Here is a 26,230-nt window from a genome sequence, read left to right on the forward strand (position 1 = left end):
TCTTATTTTTCACTCAGAGCATCGTTTTAATCCAAGCATTTCATATTACATTATACAAAAAAATATCACAATTTCACATATAATTTCACTAAAATTATTTACACATACACAAAATTTTTAACAGTAGTTTGTAACAGTATGTCTCTGTTGGAAATGTTATGGGCCAATTTCTGCGCATAATTTACACGTTAGAAAACTTCCGACAAGTATGAATTGCATGTAGGAAGTTTTCGCTTCCTACATATAATTCAGAAGTTCTATGTGTAGTAATTTACAACACTTACTACATGCAATCATAAATGTCGGAAAGAGGCAGTATACATGTTGGGAAGAATCACTAGTAATTGGACATGGCAGCTATCAAGCGAAGAAATGGTTGTTGGACGTTTTTCACCTGAGGAGAAGTTTGATTTTAAATCAGGCATTTTGAAGTTCATCATAAGAGCATTGATTTCATATGCTTTTTATTATTGCGATCGTTGATTGGATTTTGATTTATATTAGCAGGATTGCTTGTTTTTAGTCATTTTAATCGCGAAAATTTTTGGATACCATATTTCAATGAAAATATACATTTTAACCGCTATCGAATGCAATTTAACGATATTTTTGCTTGACATCTGTACGTAAGGACAGAATAAAGGACTCGTTTTCCCGAAACGGATTATAAAATTAGTTTAGAAGACATTTTTTCGTGACGTCTATGTATTTATGTATGTATTTCGCATAGCTCAAAAACCAGTAGCCTCAGAACATTGACATTTTGTATATAGGACTGCTATAACATGTACTTGTGCACCTGCCTTTTTGTTTTCAATCGGCAACACCAAAAGTATATAAATATCACTCAGTGAGCTCATTTTTTTTTTTTTTTTTACTCTTATATGTTGGTAAATTGGGCATTTTTTGCTTTAAAAATGATTGAGTTATGTTGTTCTTATCTTCCGGTTAAGGGTTTTACACCTTTAGTTAATCTACATGGAATAGTTGTAGAATTATCAACAATTTAAAAGCTGTTTAAGTCCTAAGCCTAGTTTTTATATACTGTAGCAGCCACATTACATTTGAAACTGAGCAGAATAGTGAATTCAGTTTCTACACCTTTAGCGCCTTTTTGCCCAGTGGGACCAAAAGTAAACTATCAGTTTTGTGCACCAAAAAATCCGCCTTTCTGCCCCCTGGCCGAATTGCTAGTTTTTGCGTAGAAACTCCAATTTTAATTGTTTTAACTGTATCTGGTGTTTTATAATTTTCTATATTTTCAATTTTTAATAAAGATATTTTGAGCTTTTATGTATTTTTGCGTTGCCACTGAATTGATTGAATGAGAAATATATCTAACGAAATTGGGGGAAATAAGTTTAAATGAAATGCAGCAAAAATGCGTATAATTTAATATTCCGTGCAAGGAAGTTATACGGTGTACACATCAGATTTTATTTTATTTATTTATTTATTATTTTTTTTTTAAAGAAATGGCGTTATATTTTTAACTAGCATGCAATTCGTCGCAGAGAGATATTTATTAGTGTTTTGCTTTAACATAGCGGCTATGCATTCTTTTGTATATGAATTTCTCAAAATTAAGTGATAGATGATGTTGAGATAGATTGCATAGAAATGTCAAATAATCAAACGAAAAAAAGAAGGAATCCATGATGCAATTTACTCCTCATGGACAACAAAGGTTCCCAAAGTTCCCAGTCGTTTTCTTTTTCCAACGCGGCAAATTTCCCAAACGACTGACTGATCCCCCCTTCGCCTCTTTGCTGTGTTGCCCCTCCTCCTCCCTGTGGCAAAATATCTGAAAAATAAGCCAGAAAGAAAATTTTTAAAGCTAGATTATGTTTAAAGCGGAGAGGGAGGGGTAACAAAAGAAAAAAAATTCTACCGAGAAGAGGCCTGGATGAGGTGTTATACGAAATAAAAATAAATGTAAAAGTAATAAAGAGAAGAAAATAAATGGTAAAATTTCCCTCCTCAACTAAAGTCGTGACGTTATGCTTACATCTTGTGAGTCTCACCACTATAATTCGCATTCCCGAAGTTAGCAATGATAGGGTCACGACGAGGCGAATTCACCCCCATCCCCGCTTCCCCATTCTCATCTTATGCAACCTTCATTTTACCGCCATTTTTATGGATTCTCTATAGCTTAAGTTTTATGCATATATATTTATTTCTCTTTTTATAAAGATAGGAATGAATAATTTCATATATTTTTATCTTATTCTTTTTTCTTATCTTGCTTATCTTTTAGTTAGTTTTAGTCGTGGATATTCTTTTCCAAGGAATTTTCCATCGAATTTTTTAGCTTTTACAGATTAGACGGGATTTATTCCATTTCGGGAAACGTTTGATATATTCTAGTACTTAAGTAAGAGTAGTTTTAGTGTCCATCTTATTGGACTATGGCGTTTGGGCTTCGCTGCTTCGAGTAAACTTAATCTCACTACAGGTCGACTCTCCCTTTGGGCACGTCGTGGAGGTTCAACCTCTACTATTACCCTCCAGGAGAGCTGCGCACCACCTGCGGACAGGCCCCAGGCAGCACCGGTCGTCTAATGCTCCTACCAGTCGCTCGGGCGAGCCCGTCGCAGCGGGACATTACCCAGCGACCCCGGGTTACTAGCACCACGCCGCGCTAGGACATGCCAGACTCCGAGGCCGGCCAATAAGTGACCTTTCCCAGAGCCTTCAGAACCACCAAGTTCATAAATTTTATACCCCCGTGGCCGAGACTGCCTAGGTACAGATCCTAGCCAGTAGCTTCGCAGAGTTCTCTACGTCGACCCCCCGGTGGGGCATCTTATTGGACTGTAAGAAGGTGTAGAAGGACTTCTTAGGTACTATAACTCGTTAGCTGCCGAGCGGTAAAGACGCTGAACACTGGTAGTTCGGTCCGCGGTTCGAATCCCGCGAACGGGCTGGCTGCATGGGCGTTTTCGTGGTTTTCCTCATGTGTAACGTGTATACGAGGCAGTTTTCCTTAGAAAGTCCTCCACGAAGGCATCCCTCCCTTTAGACAGATAGCCCTCGTGTGCTTTGCCATAATTAAATAATCCAAAAATGTTAGGTACTATAAGAAGAATATTAGAACCATTTCAAGGAAATACGTTTTAATTAGTGGTTTGGGAAAATTCTTTTGAGCTATCGCTTTTTTGTTTGAACCATTTTGTAAAATTCTTTCTACCTTTTTCATTCACTGAGTACGAGTATCTGTAAAACAATTTGACTTTTTAATATGCCCTAAAGTCGTCCTTTAAGTTTGGCAATTTCTACCTTTATGAAAATACTGATTTAATAAATATTTCTGAATTCGGTACTTACGCACTATCAGAACCATCTTGGCGCTGTTTGGCGATTTTTTACGGGTGAAAATGTAAGAGTTACTTAGCGTGTACAAGTTAGTCATTTTTGCGCATTCTTTTTCAGAAAGATTACCAAATTATATAGTATTTATAGTAAGTTTGGTAAGCAATATCAACATAGGAAAGGAAAACATACTTCAGCAATTTAAAATACAAATTTAGAGTATTAAATAAGGATTGTGTCATACATTAAAAAATATAACACTTAATTCTTCTTTGAAGCTTTCTGTAATTTTTAGCCCAAAGTGGCAATTTGCCCAGAAGGACGATTAATTTAGTTTTCGCATTTTGCGCTAATTCGCTATAAACGGCGTTTTACTTTTCAAACCAAATATTATAGTCCTGCATTATATTTAAAGAAATTAAATAATAAAGGATCTGAATGAATGTATATGTTTCTCTCACTGTGAAAAAATAACGGAACCCAGAGACACCAAATTTTGAATAACTGGCCTCGAATATGCGCATCTGGAGGCCCAAATTTGGGATTTGATTTATTATCTATTTCATATTTTGTAATACTTTAACAAATTTTTGATTAATAAACTCAACGATTTCAAAGCGAGTAATGGCAACACTGTAAGGGGGGGGATATCTCCGGGGTGCAAAACTGTGTATCGGAAATTCTAAGTGTATGCTCTTTTAAAATTGTTTTGCGGTATTGCTGTTAAATTGAATTTTATGGTTTAAGTGTGAAGAACATATTTTATAAATAAAAGTAACACACAAAACGAAAAAAAAAAAAAAAAAAAAAAACATTTGGTCGTAATATAAAATCGAAAAGCTTTCAGATTTATATTTGAATTTAAAATATATTTTTTTCCAATCTTCTAGAATTTTTTCTTTAATAGAAGTAAAATCATTCATTATTCTCTGTATGTTGCAAACTGAAGTAAAATAAATAATAAACCATAGCGATAAAAACCTTTTTTTTTTTTTTTTTTTATTTCAGAAAGCAGTGATTCATTTTATTCGGTACATAGTCACCCTGTACCGCGCGTGCGCGATTTATTTTAAAACCGCGATAGCTGTGCGAACTCGGAAGGCAATCGCGACAGGATGCTTTAGCTTTAAACCGGAAAAATCTGTTCTTACATGGTTCATTCTAGATTAGCATTGAATCTAATAGCAAGTTGTAAGTCCATGTCCTATTTGTATAAGGTGTATTAGAAAAAAAAAAAAAAAGTCAAGAAGAAAATAAGGAAAAGCAAATTGAGATATCCTCTACTTATTGCATTAGTGCTAATATCCTCTTTGTAGAGCACAGCTGGTACCCCAAAAAAGTTAACTTCCAATAGACATTCGAAGTAAAATCTTTTCTAAAATAAGTTTTTTGAATATATTTGGATTTTTAAATTAAAAGTTTCATTACTCAGGTTGTAATGCCGGGAATTTTAGCTTCAATAAATTTTATGACAAAACTATAAGAATTCTCCACAGCAGAAAAAATGTGAGAAACTAATCCAAGTCGAAATTAGTTGTCAGAATCAAGTACTGGTGCTTAAAAACATGACTTGGATGTTTTTACATAATCCGTTGGGATTATTTTTATCAGAAATTAATAATTAATGAAATCGAAATCGAGTGAATGGTTAGGCGGCATTTAGTAGCCTTTGCTACTTTAACCGTCTCTGTTGGAGATATGCCCTAAGGCGTTGGGAAGAATTAAAAATTAATAATAATTAATGTGAATGGCTTTTGTTTTTTATGCACGGAAGTAATGTAAAAATTGTTGCCATTTCGTTGTTAAGAATAATAACGAAAATAGAAGTTTCTGAAAATAAAGGATCAAACCTTTGAAAAAAAAATCACCCAAAAGCAAATGTTAATAAATGTAATTGTTGCCATTCCATTGATAAGAATAATAATGAAAATAGAAGTTTCTGAAAATAAGGATTAAACCTTTGAAAAAAAAAAAAAAAAAAAAAAAAAAACCACTCAAAAGCAAATGTGTTAATAAATTCATTAAGGAATCTACTAAATCTGAATACTACTGCATTAAAGAATAGAGAAAATTGAGTACTAAATTTTTTACTTTTTATATAATTTACTGGGAAGGGGGAAGTCGATTTTTTTTTCCATAATTTTAGGAAAGAATGTTGTTTATGCAATAATAAAGCTTACTTCTAATTTCATTTCAATACCATCAGTTAGAATGTCTTCTAGAAATGTTGAAAATTTTAATTGCGTTTGGCCAATTTAGTGTTTTTTATTGTTTTAAGTTATTCGAATTCTTAAAACTTTAAAAAAAAAATAAATAAATCTGCGTGTAATTAAAAAAGTTTGTGTTTTTTTTGCGTTTGACGCTATTTTAAATGTCTCTAGTTATCAAAACATTTTATATGAAATACTTAGCTTTAAAAATATTTTATGAAACAAAAAGAAACCTTTTCTCAAAATATTTAAGGGAAAAAAAAAAAAAAAAAAAATCTGCTGCGGTCCAACATGGTTTCCTTATGCGGTCTATTAAATTATCAACCATTTTTTCCCCTACATTTCATTCAAACTTATTTCCTCGAATTTCATTTACTTTTCATTCAATTAATTCAATTCTCACTTCTCGGCAAGGCAAAAATACACAAAAGATCAAAACGTCTTCATTGAAAATTGTAAAAAACAAAAAAAAACATGAAACAACAAATACAGTTAAAACAGTTAAAAAAAACTGTTTTTATAATTAAAATTAGACTTGCTACGCAAAAACAAGCAATTCGACCAGCGGGCAAAAAGACAGATACTTCGGTGCACAAAACGGAAAGTTTACTTTTGGTCCCATTCGGCTAAAAGACATTGAAGGTGCAGAAACTTAACTATTCTGTTTCAGATGTAAACAATTGGCGGTTCGTTAGGCTTGACTTGCAACTTAAAGTTTTAAATTGTTGAGAATACTACAACTGTTGCATGCAAATTAACTAAAGGCATGCACATTTCAACCGGAATATAAAAACTACCTAATTCAATCACTTTTAAAGCAAAAATGCACAATTTACCAAAATATAAGAATAAAAAAACCAAGCTCAGCAAGTCGGATAACAAAGTGGGTATATATATTTGGCGCAACCGATTGGCAACCAAAAAGGGAGGTGCACAACTACATGTTATAGTAGTCTCCCACGTGCAAAATTTCAGCGTTCTGAGGCTATTCATTTTTGAGTTATGCGAGATACATACGTACGTGTGTCACGAAGCGTACATACGTCACGAAAAAATCTCTTCTGAATCCGTTTTACAATCCGTTTTGGAAAAAAGAGTCCTTTAATCTCTCCATATGTATAAATGTCTCATAAAAGAACGAGAACTGTCAAATTTTATATTTTCGTTGAAATATACGCGAAATTTTTCGCGAGTGCAATACTTCACAAGGAAGTAAAAATCAAAACAAGTATTTGAATCATTGAATGTTAAATCCCAAGCAATTTTTTAAAAGATCTATTAGCATTAAAATAAATTTTCGAATATACCAATTAATTTTTTTGTACCATAAGTTATACAGTTTTAAAATTTACTAAGTTTAAGCTTTTTTTTTCAGTTCGTAATGAAACGAATATGTTAAAGGAAAAAAAAAAAAAGCGCTTTGTTTACATTTTAAGCTCACTAGCTAAAACACCATTAAACACTACAATAATAATTTTTATATTTGCATTTCCGAAGAGAAAATTCATTAAAAATTCTTTCATAAATAAAAAGTAAAAAAAAAAAAAAAATTATGCGTTTATTTACTCTTAAAATTTTGAGTCATAAATTGAAAGTTTATTAAAAAACTCTTTCATGAATAAAAAGTCCAAAAAATGCTGCATTTATTTACTCTTAAAATTCTAAGGTATGAATTGAGAAGGGAAATAATAATAATAATAATAAACTCTTGTAAATTGCCCTGTTTGCGAAGGCGACAAGGAAACTTCTTTGATCCTTTCAAAACTTTATTTTCCTACTCATGACATTTTGTTGTTTCTTAATTACATTCGTCATCTGATTTGAGTACCGTGACATTTCTTCGATTTACAAAGTATTATACTGTTCCCATAAGTTTGACATCTTTCTTGTGAACACCCATCAGACGGCCAAGGTTATTAAGAAAAAGAAACAAAAGATAATAGTGAAAGATGGTCCAACTGAATTCTAAAAGCGACCTTGAACGCTAACGGTCGGTGCCTCGGTAAAATAAAATGCCCGTCGTAAAAAGAGATAAATAAAAGACCGAAAGATTATCGTCGTCTTTTTACTTTCAACTCAAAATCTTTCCCCTATGATAAAGAATAATAATAATAAATACATAAAAGAAAAATTTGTGGAGAATTTGGGAAAAACGGTTTGTGTAGAACACGGTTTCATTTTCGTGAGCTTTTTGTTTCTATTCATTTCTTTTCCTTTGTTGGCAGCGAGACGGGACCACTTATTTAAGAAGGGGGCGGGGTGTAAGAGGGAAAAAATATTAAGATGAGAATAAAACTACTATTAAAAATGTTTTTCCGCGGTCAGACTGCCGTGGGAAGATGGAACATCCGTACCCGCGGGGCCTCACGCACATGACCATGTGACAAGTTCGCGACCAATAAAATAGTCCCAAATCGTCACGTCATTCACTCATTGAGTTGAAAGTGCACTGCTTGGACTCCATTGAAAGTTGAAATGCCACCATGTTATTATTCTTCGAAATTAATAATCTTTTTATATCAGAGAAAATTAATAATCGGTATTTCCGCAAATTTTTAATTTTCCGTAGATTTTATATATACGCATATATTAATATATGTGTAATATAAACTGTATTTAATATTACAATTTATATTTCATCAGGTTTAATTTTTAACAATTACCATTTTAAAACCAGTCTGTTGAAAAATTACATCTCTTACCCCCTTTCTGTATGAAAGCGTATTCAATATTCAGAATTTAATAAAGATAAAACGACCGTTTTATTACTTTTAAGAAAAATGATGTATTACACTCGAATAAGATGCGAGCGAAAGCAAGAATCAAAGCTGTTTTATGTTATTTTCTTAATGGCTGTTAACTTTTTAGTAATGACATATAAATATTTTTACAAATTTTTGATCAATTAAATGCATTTACTTTTTAACTTTAGCATAAGATTTTAGAAAATTTAAAATTCCATAAAATTCCTATAGTAAGCACAAAGCTTTATAAAATTATTACTGGCAGTGATATCAGAGAGAAAAAAGTTCACTTCCCTCTTAATTTTTAAAATACTATGTAAGAATTATTTAAAATAACAACGATTCTCAAAATCAAGTGATTCTGAAAGCGTTAGCTTCTAAAACCTTTGAAATATTTTTAAAAAGACCCAGGATAAACATCAAATATAATGATGGAAAATGCAAAACAAAAGTTGTTGAAAATCGATGTTGTCTTTCAGAAGAAATGCAGTTACTATTTTTATGGTTAGTAATTAAAAAAAAAAAAAAAAAAAAAAAAAAAAAAACTTTAAACCAGCGATTATTACGAATTGGAATAAGAATATAACACACCTGCGCTTTACTTATCTACTCAAAATTATTTTATAATATGCCTGTCATTTTGGTAAAAAAATTTTAAAGAATAAACATTCTTTCATAGAAAGAAAGAAATTGCATAAAAATGGCTACGAAATTTCCGTTTCTTAAGCCTAACTGAGAACCTATTATTCTAGATTTTTAATGTTATGATAAGTAAATACAGTTGCTAGTTTTGTGTTTAAAGTGTTTTAAAATGATTGTTTTATGAAGAAGAAAAAAAAGCTCCATCATTATATTAGAACCATAAAGTTTTATATTTTGAAAATTCTAACGTTTTATTCGGCAAGAGTTGGTAGCCCATTTTTGAGTGTGATTACAAGTAACAAAGTAATGCAGACGGTATCATGTATGAAATATGAATGTTTAAATATGATTATTATAGTACGTGCATTATTTGTGTCTGTGATGCATATAAAGTACTTATTAATTTTTTTCACATGTCAAACAGATTATGTACTACTGAATTTTATTCACCACTGCCATTACATCGAAATTTTAATTTTATTTATAAATTTACATATAAAAATGAATTAAAAATTTATATAACTCGTTATTTTAACTTATTAACTCGCTATATAACTCGTTATTACTAAAACTTGGTGAGTACATTATTTTAAGACTAATGCTTTTGAATATTCCCCCCCCTTGTACCCATATTTTGTGATAGTTCAAACTTTCAGTATTTGGCCAAAACGTTTTGGCAACGTAATAAACAACTGAGAAGTAACATTTTAAATGTATATTGTAAGCAACAAAGGCAGAAATGTTTTCAGAGAATTTTGTGAATCATCTTCTCTAGTTATAAGAGTTTAACTAGTTTAAAACAATAAAAAAAGGAACATTTTTTGTTATTTTATTTAAATTTATTTTTTTCCATCCTAATATGCCCAAAGATACACATAAAAATATATCTAAAACAATTTCATTTCTTGATTTCTATATGTAATTTATCGAATTATCAGTTTCTTAATGGTGAATATTTTGGTTCAAAAATCGAAAAATCCGTTAATCAAAAATGCATATGGAGAAAATAAAAGTGCTCTGTAAAACATTTAATATATCAGAAATTTATTTCGTCATTCTGTAAATTTATATATTTTACGTATATAATATAAAAATAATACAGTGTATAATAAATTTATACATTTTGCAATGTATTATTTATGCACATTGAGATGATATACTGCAGATCGAGATGTTCATAATTTCTTTGAATATGATAGAAGAAGAGAAGGTCGCATTTAAATATCAAGCAATTAAATGAAAAAATTCCCACGGTTTGTTTACGGAAGTGTCCTTTTCATTTTATTCCCCTGCTTTCATCTGAGTAATAAATATAATTGCCTTCAGCGAGATAACAAATTCTAATGATTTATTTATTTTTAAATATCGTTTGCTACACCCGCCTATTGAAAACCCACATAAAAAAAAGGAAAATGAGGGGGAAGGGAAAAATTGCCAATTCCCCTGCCGTACGCATTCTAAATGCGTGGGCGGTCCAGAGAGGAAAGAACAATTTAAGCACAACTTCGTTGTGTTTGCAGTTGGGGCTGCTTTCTAGCAATCCTAATTAGTGGCAGCAGACTTCTCAATTAAAGACAATTGTTAGCATTACGACGTCGGCTTCTTTCCACCCCAGCGCTTTGTTCGCTGCCGATGACCGTTGCCAGATTCGAAATCTTTTTATTCCTCCTTTATTTATCGCTTGTTATTCTTAATGTGTTTCAGTTCGGACTTTAGATGTTGCCTTTCGTGCATTGTGATAAAATGTGGTGGAATTTTTTTTAAAACTAAATGCATTAGTCCTTTGTATTCTTTATAACTGTACGCATAAATTTATTATCTTTCATAAAGCATCTTAATTATCTTTTAATGTGAGTGAATGGTGTAAATTAAATAATGAACCAAGATCGTTCTGTTGTGCTTTTAACTTGCAGTTAAATGCCAAAAATATTAATCAGTATTATTTGCCAATATTGTTAAAATTTCCCCAAGACTAAACAAGATCAATATTGCTAAACTAATAGTGTAAAACAATTATACGAATTTAACTTTTTATATTTTAAAATAAATTGAGAGGCCACAAGGATTGTCAGCAATTGTTTAACCACATCCTTTAAAACAATCGCTGATATGTTGAAATATAATTAATAAATTAACTTATATTCACAAAAAAATTTTAAAATGGAAAAGTCTTAAATTTTTTTTGACGATTTCTTATGGTGGGATAAAGTACAGAATTTTGGCGCATAATTTGTAAGAAAAATTATGAAAATTATTAAATAAAGATTCGCTAAACTAAAAGACTGCTTTGTTCGTCTGTGTACTAGATTATGGTTATTTTCATTGCCTGACTCTACCAGACTGTAATTATCATAATTGCCTGACTATACTAGACTATATTATTGTTATTGCCTGTGTGCCAGACTATAGTTATTGTCATTGTCTGATTCTACCAGATTGTAATTATCATAATTGCCTGACTATACCAGATATATTATTGTTATTGCCTGTGTACCAGACTATAAAGTGCTGAGCATGATTATTTTGAAATAATATCGATTTCTAGAACATCTTCGACATTTTTGGAGTTCCATACATAGCATAAATATTAAACATTTTCATTTGGGGGGAGGGAATCTGAAAACTTTCAGGTTTTATATTACGACCAAAAGAGCGATTTTTTCCATTTACACACATACATATACGTTTCGAGAGCATTTGGGCTAATATCCCTTTGGGCTAAAAATATTTAAAAACAGCATATCTTTAGAATTTCTGATAGACAATCTCTCGCGCTGGAGATAAAAAATGTTTTTTTCCGTACAGTGTTGCCATTGCTGTTTTCGAAATCGTTGAGTTTGTTTATCAGAAATTCGTTAAAGTTTTACAAAATATGAAATAGAGAGTAGAACAAATTCCAAATTTGGGCATCTAGAAGCCGACATTCAAGTGGAGGACTACGTTATTCAAAATTGGATGTCTTTAGGTACTGCTGTTTTTTTACAGTGCGAGAAACATGCATACATTCATGTAGATTCTTCATTATTTAATTTCCTTAAATATAATGCAGGGCTGTAATATTTGGTGGCAACAATTTCAAAAGTGAAACGCCGTTTATGGTGAACCAATGCAAAATGCCAAAAGTAACTTAATAGCTTTTCTTTGCAAATTACCCTTTTGAGCTTAAAAAAAATAAATAAATAAACGGTTGTTTATTGTTAAAAATTAAACGCAAGTAGGCCTCATTTATAAACGCATTAAAATCAATATAAACATTTCCTTAATTGTATATATTAGATTTATCAAAATTTTAAATATTAATAAGTGTATAAATTTGTATATTTCTTAAATACAAAGTGGTGGTATATTTATTAAATACAGTGTGGGGTAATGTTTATTTTTATAGTACACTCAACCTAAAATATTCTTTTATCTTCAATTTTACATGAATTAGTATGATATCCAATCTGTGGTGTTTCTATGCCGTTAACATATTCCTCATATTTGTTGTGTGTAATACTTTAAGCGTGATATTCCTTCTGCAGTTGAAAATGACGAATTAGCTTATTTATCTTCATGGGAAAAGGGTGTACTGGTGATCCATCAATCACCGTTGCCATTCTCGCGTACCAAATCAAATTTCGTCATTCTAGTATCGCCTGTTCAAAAATACATATTGCAAAATCTTCGCTCAACAATGGCAACTTGACCTTTGAGAACACGGCACTGCTAAATGCGGACCACAGTTGTTGTCACTGAAAAAAAGGGGCATGTATTAACGCCATTTTTATCCTTACGTCATTTGTGGTGTCTTGAATTCTTTTTTTGCACCACCAAGAACTTCATGTAGGTCGCCATATGAAATGAGGTTCTTGAAATTGAGGACAAGCGTGCTTGCTGGTGTCCATTTTTTTGCTCAATTGTTTGTTCGTAGAAGCATTAGTATTTATTAGAGTTTCATTTATCCGGTTGGTTTGTTGTTCGTTCTTAAATAATAAGGGCGTGGCTTGATGGTTGTTCACGACTTCCTGAAGTCGTTTGTACAAATCCTTGACAATGCTTAAGTTCTAGAACACTGAAATTGGTTGATTTGTAATCAGTCGTTTGAATTTTTGTGAAGATATGTTTGTTAAGTGTTCACGACGTTCTTCAAACTGTAATTTTTTAAAAAACAATTTTCTGGAAGATGTGGATGGTAAGCAGGCACAGCTTAATTTTTTTAAAATTAATTTGTTTATTTTTTAATTTTTGCGCTGCTCTTTTTTTTTACTTCCTTGTATGAAGTAAGGAAGTATTGTAATCGCGAAGAATTTCGTGTATTATGTTTTAAGGAAAATATCCATTTTGACTGTTCTCGAATCCATTTGAATCATACTTTTACGTGCCATTTATACGTACGAGCAGATTAAAAGACTCTTTTCCCCCAAGCGGATTGCTAAATGGATTCAAAAGAGATTTTTTCGTGACCGTCTGTTCGTACGTACGTATATATGTATCTCAAAAAGGTGTAGCCTCCAAAAGGGATTGTAAAATAGTTTTAAAAGGGATTCAGAAGAAATTTTGTTCACTGCTATAACATGCAGTTGTGCACCTCCCCTTTTCGTTGCAGTAGCCCGCAGCAAACATATGTGCTTATACATATATTCCCATCCTTGTTACTCGGCTAGGTGAGCTCAGTATTTTTATTCTTATATGTTGATAAATTTCGCGTTTTTTATTTTAAAAGTGGTTGAATTATGTTGTTCTTATGTTCCAGTAAAGGCTTTTATGCTTTTAGTTAATCTGCATGTAATAGATGCAGAATTATTAGGAGTTTAAAACTTTAAGTGACTCTAGGGCTAACGAGGACGCCATTTGTTTGCATTTGAAACTCTTAGTAGAATAGTGAATTAAGTTGATTGGTGCACCAACTTTGGTGTCTTTTGCCCTGCGGGCCCAAAAATTAACTTTCAATTTGCATAACTAAAATTTTGTCTTCCCTCCTGTTAGTCAAACTGCTTGGTTTGGTGTAGAAATTCTAATTGTAATTGCAAATATTATTGTTTTTTAATCGTTTTTAACTGTATGTGGTGTTTTATGTTTTTCTGTATTTTACAATTTTTTAATGAAGATGTTTTGAGTTTTTTTTTTTTTTTTTTTTTCCCATTTTTGCGTTGCCTCGAACTGAGAACTGAATTAATTGAATGAGAAATATATCTGTAATGAAATTCGGGGAAATAAGTTTAAATAAAGTGCAGCAAAAATGTATATAATTTAGTTGGCCATATAAAGAAGTCCTGCGGAGACTTTTAAATTTTAGTTCCGGAAAAATTAGTAAATAACTGGTAGTTGTGAAATATATAATCTAGGCAATCAATTACAAGAGGTGTTTATTTATTTATTTTAATTAAAAACTGAATTCAGAGAAACAAAGCAAATTACAAATTAATGTTAAAATTACATATGTCGAACTTACATCTGTACTACCAAGTTATATAAAAGTGCAGAAAAGGAGAGATTAAATTAGTAACTTAATTTTGTTTAATGTAAATATAATATAAATAAACAAATAAATACTTAAATAAAATTTAAAAAAAAAGTAAAGTTATTTATGAGGCTTTATATTAATGTGAGTCATATCATAGGGCTTGCACTTTCGTTTGACTGAAAAGTTATTATTTAAACTTTAAAACTACCTGCTCCTTTTTTAATTTTATTTATTTAGAAATATAAATGAAATTTCAGTATTACTTTCTGAAATTTTCTTGTGCATATTAATGGCTTTAAAGTTTACTTATCGGTGTAAAGTACGTGTTCACATGCTTTCTGTAGATCTGCACATTCACGTTTCATAATTGCATATGTTTTACTATTAAATTATTTAATACATGAAATTAATAAATAATAATTATTATTAATAATAAAATAACAATAAAGTAATTATTAAAAATCAATTTTATTAATAAAACAACAATAATTATTAATAATAATTTATTAATAATTAAATAACTAATTAATTAACAACAATTTATTAATTATAATTAAACAACTAATTAATTAATATTAACAATTTAGTAATAATAATTAAACAACTAATTAATTAACAATAATTTATTAATAATAATTAAATAACTAAATAATTAATAATGATAAATTGCTTAATAATTGTTTTTTAATGCATGGAAGTTACATTATTATAGATTAAATTTTTTGTTATGAAACGAGTTCTTAAAAAATGGTTACAGCTAATGTAAGCAGTGTATAGATGTTTGAAAATTTCCGTATTAAATATTATCTGTAATTATTGAGTGTATGTAAATAGTATTTTAATTTTTTTTTAAATCTTTTTTAGGGTTGGACCTATATTTTCAACTTGTGCAGAAGTTTGACCGTAGCGGTGTTGCCTTTTCTTTATTAGGTAAGTATCACGAACATTATCAATTATCTAATTTTATTATCTGATCTAAGTGCATAAAATATTTTGTGATTTTGTTGTTGAGTCGAATTTTAAGTGGCGTAAGCGCCAAGAAACTGCAGATATGACGTCTGTTGTTGTGTCGTTTATACTATTTTTAAATATTTTGTGATTTTGCTGTTGAGTCGAATTTTATGTGGCGTGAGCGCGAAGAAACTGCAGATATGACGCCTGCTGTTGTGCCTTTTGTACTATTTTTAAATATTTTGTGATTTTGCTGTTGAGTCGAATTTTACGTGGCGTAAGCGCCAAGAAACTGCAGATATGACGCCTGTTGTGTGGCGTTTATGCTGCTTTTAATATTTTGTGATTTTGCTGTTGAGTCGAATGTAATGTGGCGTAAACACACGTTTAAGTCGAATTTTTATGTGGCGTAAGCACATCCGTGATATTTAATACATAAAGTAGACAGGCAAAATGTAAATAATAAAAAGGTAGAAAAAAGTTTTGTAAAGCCATATTAGTATGAAAACTGAACACTGATATGATGCAGTGATAAGAGACTAGGAGGGGGTATGCCAAAATCTTGCAAATTCGAAACGTATATTGCTAAGCTGCTTTTAAACTTTTTGTAATTTTGCTGTTGAACTGCGTATGGCGTAAGTGCGAAGGCAATGATGCTTAATAATAAATCTCAAAAGGGGGTTGGTTGGTAGGAGTGAATGTAACAGCAAACTGGTAGACTGAGAGCTCAGCGAGAGCGTTAAAAACAAGTTTTTTTGGGCGACCGTTAAAGTCCAAAACCTTTCATACTTTTTTTAATAGCCCAAAGGGGCATTAACCCAAAAGGGCTATTAATCTTGAAACGGCATTTCGTGTCGGTCCGAATATGTCGGTCATAACATAGTCCTCCATCCGATCATGTGCATTTGGAAACCTGAATTTTGAATTTTATATTTCACATTTTGTAAACCTTTAATGAAATTTTGATTAAGAAACTCAACGATTTTGAAGCGAGCGTTGGCAACATTATATAAAAAGAAAATATTTTATCTCCAGCGCGAGAGACTCTCTATCGGAAATTCTAAAGATATGCTGTTTTTAAATATTTTTAGACCAAAGGGACATTAGCGCAAATGCTCTCGAAGTGTGTATGTGTGTGTGTGTATATATATATATATATATAAGCGCACATTTGGCTGTCATATAAAATCTGAAAACTCTCAGATTTTATATTTTTGTCATATATATATATATTAATCATTCCAAAAGCTAAAACTGGTGTCAGTATATTGTAGGAGTAACATCTTTGCAAAATGTCATTTGCGGATTTTTTTCAAGCGGTGTTTAAACATTTCATTCACTTGTTTTACAGCTGTGTCAAATCAGCTTTAATTCCGACTGTCCATTCTACGTGTAAAGAAAAATCATCTTTGTTAGCTGATATAACAAAACATCTTTGTTTTCCTTAATGAATGGATTGCGATTTTCATTCATTAAGATACCGATATCTGTTGAATGTATTTCGATAAGTTAATTTACAGCTGTGTTAGAGGTCATCCTTATTTAGCGCATCTGCGATTTCCTGTTTAACTAGTTTACTTGTCCAGCGGTATAGGTTTAAATAAATATTCGAAATATTTTTATGAATTGATGCTGCAAAAGCTTTTACGTAGTTCTTTGCGTTATGACTTCTGTGCATCTGTCTTTTGAGCAGAGAAGTAATTAGCCGTATAATTTAAAATTGAAATACAGACGGGTATGTCCCATTACGTATCGAAAATCTTCCCCATATATCTATGTTAACGTGATAATAATATATGTTCAAAATATAACCCTTTAAAATGTCCCTTGCTTATTAAAATAAATAAATTATTAGATTTATCATGAAGTAAATGCATTTTATTTAAAACAATCAAATTAAAAAGTAAGAAAAAATTCTTAAAATATTCATTTATTGCTTTTAAATAATTTAATTTGTTAATAACAGACATTATGTATGAAATAATGATATCTTACGTTTTTCCTAATGGCAACAGACAGTAACAATGCAAAATACTTTAGGCATAAAAAATACACAGAGAGAGAACAAGGAATATAAAAAATAATCAAAATATTATAAAAAGGAAAAGCAATACAAGAGCCCAAATCTTCGCAGCAGGAGAAAGAAAAACCTAGTTCTATAACAGCCTTAACACTAATCACGTGACTGTGTACCTAATACACTCAAATAATGAATGAATGCTAATGAATGAATTAAATGATCACACTATTATTAAACGTGAAATGAAAGCTTAGTCACTTTATCTTTTATCACCTCATTCAAATCTAAGAAATTAATTTAACTTTGGAACCATACTACGGACATAAAAGTATGATTAAAACTGCTTTTTTAAAAATTTGGGAACATTCATTCTGAATCATATATTTATTTTACAGAAACGCTGTAAAAATATTTTGCCATTGTAAAGAAATTCTCTTTTCACAAAAACGTCATCCTGGATAATAATAATATTACGCCAGAATAACTAAAGCTTAGTTGAAAAATAGAAGAATAAAAGTTCATTGCTATAATAGGATCATTACATTAACCAAATGATCTCGAATCAACCTCAGAATGAGTTCGTTTGGCAAGACAATCGGTCTTCAGGGATCGACATTTACCCTAACGACTGGGAATCTCAGCTGTTCCAAGAATTGTTGTTGGTATGACATCTGCACTTACTCCGTCATATTTCCTTTTGTTTTTCCAAGGGAAATAGTATGTTAATGTCAACGTTAGTTCGCTATTCCTATTTTGATGCTCTTCTTATAACGTGTAACTTAATAGACAGCAACAAACATGGGAGAACTGTGGAATTAAATATACATCTGGGAATTTTAAATTAAAAAAGTGAAAGTTGTTAAAGTATGTGGGTGAAAAAAAAAATGTATTTCAAAATGGCGGATGAGTAAGACTAAATAAACCAGGAACTAAGATGATGCCAAATTACATGTGGAAAACATCGGCTTTCTGTGTAAACAGGAAGAGAAATAGAATACTGAAATTAGAATAAGAATGGGGTAGATATATTGTAAAGCCAGTCTGCAGAAGATAATGAGAATCAAACGATGGAGATAAATATTCAAATTAAAGATGGGTAAATATGTAAGGCAAGCAGAATGCTTCGGAATTTGGAAGATATTGCCAATCCGACTTGGCTTATTTTTAAATTTTAACATTGAAGACGAAGTATTTCTTAAGCTGTTAGATACAGCAGTGCTGTTAAGTTAGGGGGCCCATATTTTGGCAAATTTTATTATTATTTTAGAATTCAAAATATGTATCTTTTGAATACTGTAAAACTTGAACTAGATGGCTGTTGGATCTAAATTATAACACCTAAAATATCTTCAGATTCTTAAAGATATTTAGGGTGTATAGGTTTAACATGGATATAACAAGTAATAATTGTTAGAGTTAGTAGCTAATGTATAATACTTAGAATGAATAAAATTGGTTATAAAATTTATATAATAGAACAAATAATTAATTAATTTAATTATGAATATATAACAATTAGAACGAATGATTGGTTATAAATATTTCAGGTACTTACGTGTTAACGCAACCAAGTCAAAATTCGCATAAATCGCCAAATTTGGCGACCCTACTTACGGCAACCCTACGTGTTATACGTAGTTTTTCGTAAAGAAATTATTTTTCTTACTGGTTAGATTCAATACCCTGAAATACTTTAATTACTTTTTTGGTTACTGTATCTAACAGAAGCGCCGTTACCTTCATGGAAAAAATTTGAGAGAATATCAAGGAAGGAAGCATCATTTATTCGGATTGCTGGAAAGGGTACAATACAAGTGAGTTCGAAAATGCTGGATTTCTGCATGGAACTGTTAATCACAAATATAACTTTGTGGATCCCAACACGGGCGTTCACACACAACATGTAGAGCGCATGTGGGGCTCAGCGAAATGGCGCAGCAAAAAACAGAGAGGAACAGCCCGTCATCATCTTGACTCATACCTTATGGAATTTATATGGCGCCAAGCTCAAGCTGTTAATGGCGAAGATGGTTTTCAATCAGTGCTAAAAGCAATAGCCAAAAGATTTCTGCCAAAAAAATAATTCTGCAACTTATTCAAATTCGAAACCGGAAGGGTTTAATTGCTATTTTATATTTTAAAACAAAATAATATAAAAAACTGTATTAAAAATTATCTGTAATTAATAAATGTACATTTTCTTTCTATTCATACTTTTTTACTCAAACTTACAAATCGCGCCAACCTGGTTGCGATAATACGTAAGTACCATATTTTAGAACAGAACGAATAATTAGTTATACAAATTTTATAACAGTTAAAACGAATAATTGTATACAAAAGTTATTACACTTAGAACGAATAATTGGCTATAAATGTTATATAATGCTTAAAACTAATAATTGGTTATAAAAGTTGATGTGTGATTTAAGATCATTATAGCTATGAGGAATAATAGTTAGTTATTGTACCTAATTCTTGCAGGTTGCAGTAATTTATAACAGTTAGAATGAATAATTAGTTACAAAAGTTAAAATTACTTAAAACAAATAATTGTACTTTTGTAACAAAAGTTAAAATTACTTAAAACAAATAATTGTCTATGAATGTTATATAATACTTAAAACTAATAATTGGTTATAAAGTTGACGTACGATTTAAAATCGTTATAGGCATAAGGTTTAACACGTAGTTATTATACCTAATTCTTGCAGCTTGTATTAATTTATTACATTTAGAACGAATAATTGGTTATACACGTTTTATAACAGAACCAATAATTGCTTACCTAAGTTATTACATTCAAAACGAATAAATAAAAAGTTATATAATACTTAAACAAATAAATGGTTATAAAAGTTGATGTACGATTTAAATTCATTTTAAGCGTAAGGAATAACAGTTTGTTATTGTACCTAATTCGTGCAGCCTGCAGTAATTTATAACAGTTAGAACGAATAATTGTTTATACAAGTTTTATAACAGTTAGAACGAATAATTGGTTATACAAGTTTTATAACAGTTAGAACGAATAATTGGTCACACAAGTTTTAGAACAGTTAGAACGAATAATTATTTATACAAGTTTTTTAACAGTTAGAACGAATATTTGGTTATACAAGTTTTATAACAGTTTTAATGAATAATTGGTTACAAAAGTTTTTACACTTAGAATGAAAAATTGCTATAAATGCTATATAATACCTAAAACCAATAATTGGTTATAAAAGTTGATGTACGATTTAAAATTATTATAGGCATAATTAATAACAGTTACTTATTGTACCTATTTCATGCTGCTTGCGATAAACGAAGTTCGATTGCAATTTAAATGCGGAATCTGTTAACCATTCTTTTTACGTAGAAAAGTGAAGACTGTAAAAGACAATGTTCTTTATTTATTTTTAGCCCTTGTGCGTGAAGTCTATTTAATTGCGATTCTGATCTAGAATTCCATAAATAGATCTTTGAATGCTTCATTTTCAGAAACAACATTTAAAAATTTGAATCGCAACCTGCAGCAAGATTTTTTTACTACTTGCGTCGTTTTAAACAATTTTTATAAATTGCTTTCTTGTAACGCTTCGCTTATGTTCTGTTCATTCTTGGAATACCCACTTGCCCGTTTCGCTTTCGCATTCCACGCGCATTGTTATGGCCCCAGGTTATTGGAAGTTCAAATTGAAGGAATCCGTTTTGGCTGCTTCCACTTTACCCATTTTGTTCCTATCTGTTGACGCGGGCTAAAATCTGGCTTCTTTTATCTAAGAAATATCAAATCCCTTTTGCTTTGCACGATACAGCCCCGGGCTCAGAGTCCGCTGCGTGCAAAGCCCTCTCGCGCTCGTGTTGCCATATTTTCCTTCTAAATCCTTCAAGTATTTCCTGAAGCTGTCGAGATGTTAGAGGAAAAATGTAGAATAACTATGTATATGGAATTGATGTAGTATTTTTGTGTTTCCGTATTTGTAATTTTTTAGATATGTTTTAATTTCGTGTATATTGTCGTATTTAATATTTTGTACGAAACTTTGGTATTGTTTAAATTTATTTTTTATTTGAATAATAAATAATAAAATTAAGATTTTTTCTTTCACGTTGTTTCTGTAAAAATGCGCAATGTTGGGTGAATGAAGAAACGTATAATTAAATATTCTTTGAATGAATAAATTAATTTTATGCGATTTTTGAGAGCACTCTAAAAATGAAAAAATTAACAACTTTTTTTTTAATATGAAATAAGGTTTTATTTAAAACTCATGAAATGATTAATGAAATAAAAATAGAAACATAATTTACAGTCTAATTTATTGTAAGGGATTAAATAATTCTGTTTAAAAAATTCATCTACAATTTTATATCAAGAACAATAAAAGCATGGGGCGACCTTGATATATGTATAAAGTTAATGGTGTATACTTCTGAAAATGTAATTCGATTGTTGTTGTTGTCTTGTCCATGTATTTCATGGAAGAATGGTTGCCAGAACCTCAAGGAGGTTGGACTTCTACTTCTAACCCAGTATTGAGATATAGCACCCCGGGTGGTGGTCCGAGGGTCTCCCACTACTCTTCCCTAGCATCAAAACACACGAAAGGACTTCCGGCTCGCCGTATATTTAGAGTGCCCCATGCCGCAAAGACACTATACATTTTCAAACATCCATGCCTTCTCCGGGATTCGAACCCGAGCTGTTTGGTACCGCAGTAGGCTCCCCTAAACACTATTCCCTCTGGGTGGCTATCGTTCGATTATTTAGCTATGTAGGTGCATGCGCTTTATTATTTGGATATAACCGTAAACAAATTTCATGAGAAGAATTAATTAATCTTTTGTTCCTATTAAACTATATAATAAATTCTTCTTCTTCCAGTTCATTATTTCATAAGACTTAAATTTTAAGTCATATCACCACATTACAGTGTCATCCACACACACTGTGTGTGCAAAATTTGAACTTAACAGATTATTAAGAAGTTAAAATTCCATGACCATAGTGACAAATACTCTGAGTGAACTAATAAATATTATTAATAGTAAGAGTTCGTTATATTAAATTTGTATTTATATTCGTTAGAATGAAACATTTAAGCTAGGAAATTTCTTTCAAAAGTTATAGAGAAAATGTTTCGAAGAAAATGCATAAAAATAGAGAAAATGTTTCGAAGAAAATGCATAAAAATTATTTTCACGAAATTCTCTCTTTATTTTTATGAAAAATTCAGCAAATTAAATAACAAAACGGCAGATATTTCCGTTGTCAAAGGCTTTAGTTTTCCTTGTTTTGAAGAATTCTAAACAAAGTCTTCTCCAAATAAATTATTTTCAAAACTTTGTTTAATTACCAACTATTTTTTCCACCTTATTTTAATTGTAAATAATTATTTGTTTAGTTAAATAAGTTTAACAAAATATTTAATTATGTAAACTAAAAAATGGTAGCTGTTTCCTTTCTTAAATTCTTGTTCTTCTTATGAAACACAAATTAAAAATATATTCCTTTTTGAATTTCTTTCGTTTGCTTTTATTATGAAAATTAGAGGGAGGGGATTTTTTTTTTAAAGTTTGCATTTTTTTAATATAACGCTATTAAAATAAAAAAAAGTTAAGTAAATTTATTGATGTGCTCTTTCTTAACCTAGTTATTTGCCTTTGTTTAATCATGATTACAACTGAAAATTTAATTACGGGAGAAGTGGCTTGATTAATATTTCTTGTTTTAAATATGCATTTTCTTTCTTTCTTTCTTTCTTTCTTTCTTTTTTTTTTTCTTTTTTTTTTTTTTTTTATTCTGGTAAGAAACAAAAAGCACAACAGAGGAAAATTAACTGTTCAATACTTTTTTAAGTTCTTACTTTTACACTAACCAAAGGAATGAGTGAGTATTTTTTAACCAAAGATTTTGTTGTAAATTGCTTGCGAATTTTCTTGCGTTTGATGTAGCTGGATAGATCGACTTTAGATGAAATTTTTTATAGGTTTATACGATTTTAGATATTCCCATGTGCAGATACTTAAAAATCCAAAAAGGCCGACAACACAATAGCCCCCCCCCGCCCCGAAAAAAAATCCCAGAAAATACATAATAAATGAACGAATAAATGTATTTTTATTCAGATTTCGAACAAATTATTATTAATAAAATTGCTGCCTTTTTTTTTTCCCAGTTTGATTTAACAACACATTTATTCTGTATTCATTAAAAATCTCATGAGAATAAAACATGACTTCTATTAAATTATTCACTTTTTTTCTTTTTATGATCTATTAAATTACCTTTTTTTAACTGCATTTCATTTAAACTTATTTTCTCGAATTTCATTAGAGATCTGTTTTTTCATTCAATTAATTTAGCTCTCACTGCAAAGCAAAAATAATAAATAAATAAATAAATAAAAATAAAAAAACCCAAAACTTCTTTATTTAAAATTATAAAATACAGAAAAGCAGAAAATATAGTTTTTTAAAACGAAACAGTTTTTACAATTAAAATTAGAATTCCTACGCAAAAACAAGCAATTCGGCCAACAGGCAGAAAGGCAAATTTTTCCGGTGCGCAAAACTGAAAGTTTACTTATGTTTTCACTCGGCGAAAAGACACTGAAGGTGCAGAAACTAAATTCACTATTCTACTGAATTTCAAATGTAAACACCGGCGGCTTGTTAGGCTTAACTCGTCACTGTTAAATTGTTGACAATTCTAAACTGTTCCATGCAGATTAATTAAAGGCATAAAAACATTAACCGGAGCATAATAACCGCATAATTCAATCATTTTGAAAGCAAAAAATGCACAATTTACCGACATATAAGAATAAAAATGCTATGTTCACCGAGCCAGGTGATAGAGTGGGAGGACCAAAAGCCAACTTTCAGTTATGTACAACAAAAAATCTGCCCTCTTGCCCGCTGGCCTAATTGCTTTTCTTTGTGTGGAAACTTCTAATTTTAACTGTAAAAGTTGTTGTTTTTAACGGTTTTAACTGTATTTGGTGTTTTATGGTTTTCTGTCTTTTACAATTTTTATTGAAGATGTTTATGTATTTTTGCTTTTCCTCGAAGAAGCGAATTGATTAAATAAGAAATATATATCTAATGAAGTTCGAGGAAATCAGTTTAAATGAAATGCAGCAAAAAATTTGTATAACGTAATAAGCCATACAAGGAAGTCATGCGTAGTCCACATCATATTTTTATATTATCTTTTAGGCAAATTTTTTGGAACATAAATATTTCTTTTGTTATTTTGAAAAGGACATTCTGAAAAGAGCGAACAAAGCATTCGAATGCCAGCTTATTCCTTTTTAAATCTAACCCGGAAGTTCTGAACTCCAGGCTATTAAATTCGGGTCAGCTTTTTATTTTAATTGCTCTTTCCTTTTAATTAGCATCCAGAGATTCTCCTTTCAGAGTTAGATAAAGTTCTCATCTTGAAAAGCTTTTGTTTTCTCGGAAAAACGTTCAATTATTATACATTGAAACGGAAGTATTCTCCTCGCCATTTGAAAATTGAGGATGACCTTTTTTTTTAAAGTCTTCTACCTATGTATGGTATCGATTATGAAGAAGAAAACCGAGGGAAAGTGATAATTTTTTATCCTGATGAAAATGTTATTGGATACGCTTCCTTTTATTTGTTTTCTGTTATCAAATAAGAATTTTAGGGGCTGGGAAAATTTTGTTTTTGTCTTCCTCTATATTTTTGTTTTTATATCTAAAGAAGAAATACGTGCTGTTACCAACATAGAATACTTTTTATGAGACAACAACAAGCGTAAGAATCCCTTAAATTCAGAGTAATTAAAGCAATCAATTTAAAAGAAAACTTCTTCCGCGTTTTCTGTATGCTTTGCTTTAGAGGGAAAAAATTGCTCATTAATAATTACGAGTATAATAATTTTTTACTATATTATTATTGTCATTTATTAGCCCAAAGGGCGTTAGCTCAGAAGGGCTATTAATTTTGTTTTGGCATTTTGTGGCGTTTTACTATAAACGGCGTTACGATTTCAAAGGGAGCAATGGCAACACTATACGGGGGGGGGATTATCTTCAGCGTGCTAGGTTGTGTATCGGAAATTCTGAAGGATATGCTTATTTTAAAATTATTTTTTGATATTGCTGTTGAATTAATTGTGGTCTTAGTTCGAAGAACACGATATTTAACAAATAAAGATAACAGAAAAACGTTAAAGAAAATGCCCCTTTGGGCGTAATATAAAATCCGAAAACTTTCAGATTTTTTTTGTTATTATTCATTCATTATTTATTTATATTATTCAGTTATTTATAGTTGACAGCACATTTTTAAAAGTTTGCGTTTTATCATAGAAACCCAACATCGCAAAAGTTACAAATCAATTATTTATATATATATATCAAATTATAAAATCAAAATATCTTTGATTTGATTCACGTTATAGTCTTTTATAGATTTAAATTGCAAGCATTTTTTGCTGCACTTCATTCAAACGTATTTACTCGAATTTCATTAGAGGTATATTTCTAATTCAATGAATTTAGTTCTCAGCAATAAGGCAAAAATACTTAAAAATTCAATCTTCATTAAAAATTGTAAAATACACAAAAACATATACATAAGAACTCAATCTTCATTAAAAATTATAAAATACAGAAAAACGCCAAACACCAAATATAGTTAAAACAGTCGAAAAAAAAATAATTTTTACGATTAAAATTAGAGTTTCACGGGGGGGGGGAAGTATTAAGCCAACGGGGCAAGGAAACAAAATTTTCGGTTCACAAAATTGAAAGTTAACGCTCGGTCATACTGGGCAATAAGACACTGAAGTCGGTTGTACCAACTAACTTAACTCACTTTTATACTAAGAGTTTCAAATGTAAAGAAATTGCTCCTTAGGCTTAGCGCCGCCTTAACTTT

At 30.5% G+C, this 26,230-nt stretch overlaps 1 protein-coding gene across 3 annotated transcripts in view; it reads left to right on the forward strand.

The window, feature by feature from the left end:
- The window catches only part of LOC118193031 (epidermal growth factor receptor-like), a 184,356-nt gene that overhangs the window by 92,543 nt on the left and 65,583 nt on the right, over positions 1–26,230 (forward strand). For 2 of the 3 annotated variants that reach the window (XM_085827030.1, XM_085827028.1), the window contains exon 2: positions 15,222–15,287. The gene's annotated coding sequence lies outside the window, so the exon portion shown is untranslated. Of the gene's footprint in view, positions 1–13,033; positions 13,086–15,221; positions 15,288–26,230 lie in introns of those variants that run through there. The other variant, XM_085827029.1, reaches the window with a different exon arrangement.

This window comes from Stegodyphus dumicola, chromosome 11 (genome assembly GCF_044657685.1).
Source record: "Stegodyphus dumicola isolate Sdum_Otavi_A_Nest chromosome 11, ASM4465768v1".
NCBI lineage: Eukaryota > Metazoa > Arthropoda > Arachnida > Araneae > Eresidae > Stegodyphus > Stegodyphus dumicola.